Source organism: Crocodylus porosus, unplaced genomic scaffold, assembly GCF_001723895.1.
Source record: "Crocodylus porosus isolate Cpor-Errol unplaced genomic scaffold, CroPor_comp1, whole genome shotgun sequence".
In the NCBI taxonomy this organism is placed as follows: Eukaryota; Metazoa; Chordata; order Crocodylia; family Crocodylidae; genus Crocodylus; species Crocodylus porosus.
The window spans coordinates 101,399,175-101,402,199 of record NW_017728931.1 but is presented as its reverse complement, the minus strand read 5'-3'; positions in this window follow the sequence as shown (position 1 = coordinate 101,402,199).

Below are 3,025 nucleotides of genomic sequence, written 5' to 3'. Positions count from 1 at the left end.
CATATCATACAGACTGGCCATGTCTATATGAGATACTACTGCATAGTAAGCACTTTGCATTTAATTAGTACTTGGATGAATAAGTACTAAATAAGTGAGAAGTAACATGAGTTACTGTGCAGTAGCACCAGTGAATGACTTTTTTGTGCCACAACTGTGCAGTAGCCTAGTACTACTGCTTAGTAGAATCGCACCATGGTTTTTGCTACACAGTGCTACTGCCCAGAAGCATCAGGCTACTGCAGTCATCATCTTCTATACATACGGCCAATAAGTATCTGAAAAGAGAGTTTCCATCTCCCAAGTGATTCCCTACTCAGTGAGTATTGGGGATGCCTTGCTCTGATTTGTCATAGCTTAATTATATGAGAAGGATTATAGCTGAGAAAACCGAGTAGATATAGGCACCTTCCATCCCAAAATTTGGCACCTGTCTTTGAGGGGTAGGAGTAAGGCTCCTACCATGTCTCAACATTTCCTATTACCTATCTTCCATGAGTCCTTGCTTAGTTTGCTGGCTTTATGAATCCCAGTTTTTGGTATCTAAGTATTCATGTATTGTAGAATGACCCTTGACACTTAAGTCAGGCTAAAGATTCCACTTATATGATAGGGCATCTAAAAGTTAGACATTGCAGTGCTTAACTCCTAAGTACCAATTAAGTCCTAAGACACTGTGATGCAAGTGCCATAGAAAACCTATGAGGAAATTAATAATTCTTTATTCATACAGAATATGGATGATGGGCAGTTAATAATTTATGGCACCACACACTGAGGAAGAAATATTAAATTGCTATCCATTTTGTGTATACCATCCATCCAATTCATTGGATGGTGGCGAAGGGCCCTCTGAAAAAAAATCTCCATATTACAAAGACTGTGTTGTAATATATACACAAAGAGAGAGCAAACTACAGCTGCACAGATGAATCTAATTCTAACTTTGGAGTGCTTGGCTTCATGATAGTCACATTACTTTTTTCCCTTTTCTTAGTCTTTATATATGCTATGCAAAATGACTGAAAAAATATAAAACTCATTCTTTCAGACCCCATATGGAAGTGTCTGAAGTACTCCAAGTAGGAAGAACAAACGTGTTAAATATACTGTTTTTCCTCAGTTTCTTTATCTTTTTTCATTCTTTCAGCTACTTGATCATTTTTTCTGCAAAGGAAGTAGTAAGAACATTTTTTTCTTTTAACAAAATGCTGGTACTGAGTGTCTGCTGGAACTCAGCTCCTGTGATCACCATATTGCTGTACGCTGCCCCCCCCCCATAATTAGAACATCTTTCTGTTCCTTCAAAATGCTGAAAAAATTGAGATCAGTTCCTGTGACCTAGTTGAGTGATCTATGCTCTAATTACTTTGAGAATAGATTCATTTACTTTAATACCCCTATTTTATATCACAAATCCTAAGGTCAGCTGAGAGAAACTGCCTGCAAGTACCATCTGTGCACCAAGTTTGTTTGCAACAATCAGGGGAAGGACATTTTCGGTAGATGTTCCTCAGCTCTGGCTCCCTCTTGATCTAAATTTGCCATGGCCCAGTCCTGGACATCTAGGTTACATTACATTTGGATTGACCTAACTTTGGTTAGGATGATCTGAATGTCTGGTCATGCTGGAGTTTGCAGGGATTAAAATCACCCCAAAAATGGCACGCCTAATCTAAGTTGATGGATCTCAGCAGACAAACCATCTTTAGGTCAAGAAAGGGTTCTCCTTATCTCACAAATGCCTGTATGTATTCAAAGCAAAGCCATGCAACTCTGACCAGGCTATTTTTATCCCTCCAGTTACCCTCCCAGCACCAAGCAACACTACCCTCTCCCCCCAGCCCCAAGACCTGCCAGCCCTCTCCATGGACCTTCCATCCTCCCCCAGTTCCACCAGCTCCTCTCCCACCCCAAATTACTTACCTCAGGCTTCCCATAATGCTCCTGGCAACAGCAAACCCCTGCATGCACCACTCCTGGGTTAGGTTTAGGTGGCTTAAAGATGACTTAACCTTAACCAGATGCAGTGAACGCCCTACAGGAAATCTTGTAAGATCTTTTTATTTGGGCAGGTATTTAACAAGCAGGGTTAAATACTGTTGCCATTTTTGGAACACTAGGGATTTGGTTTATTATTTGTTAATTTTCCATTTTATGGTGATGGGAAATTTATCTAAGACTAAACACAATACAGAGCTCAAAAACTGATTAACCAAGTTTAAACGTAATGTTTTTGGTACTTTTGTTATTTAATACAGCTCTTACAATGTTCCAGTATAGTGCAATTTCATCCTGATTGTGTCTGTGTGAGTGTTTTAGAACAGCTGCAATTTGGCAAGGCCTTTCCTTTAAGAAAGAAAATAGAAGATTAAATATAACAAGTTATAGGATCTCATTAAGATTGGATATGGGAAGGTAGATTTTTTTGTCTGGTAACACATGCCCTACTTTAAGTTTAGTGCAGTGGACCATTTATGTCAAAGTTTTCCTAATGGTCAATTTTATTCCTCTTCAGAACTACATAAATGTTGAAGAGGGAGTCAGTGAAGTATACGTTTTTACACATTGTCTTGGTCCTTGAATTCTCTTTTGAAAGCTTTACTTCCATGACTGATTATGTAAAAGAACATTGAAATCATTTCTAATTATTGCACAGCAACAGAACATTTAGAACTTTTGATAGTATTTCATTTAGATTACTCAGAAGCTATAGTATTTCTCACATCCTTTTAATCTTTTTTTTTCTTTTTAACTTACATGTCATTCTTCCATGTAAACATACAAGAGTCACTCAACTTACATTTGTTTCTTCTATTAAAGCTGCACTCTAATCTGCATTTAAAGTAATAATATAGCAATATAAAATGCAACTTGTCTCTCTTCCCTATACTGTATAACAGTTGTAATAGCAAAGCATACTTAGTTAAGATTCATTCCATTCTAGATGCTAATGTAATTATTGTCATTGAGCTATGAGACACAGGACTGATGCTGTATGTCTGAAGTAGTTACATCTCCTTCT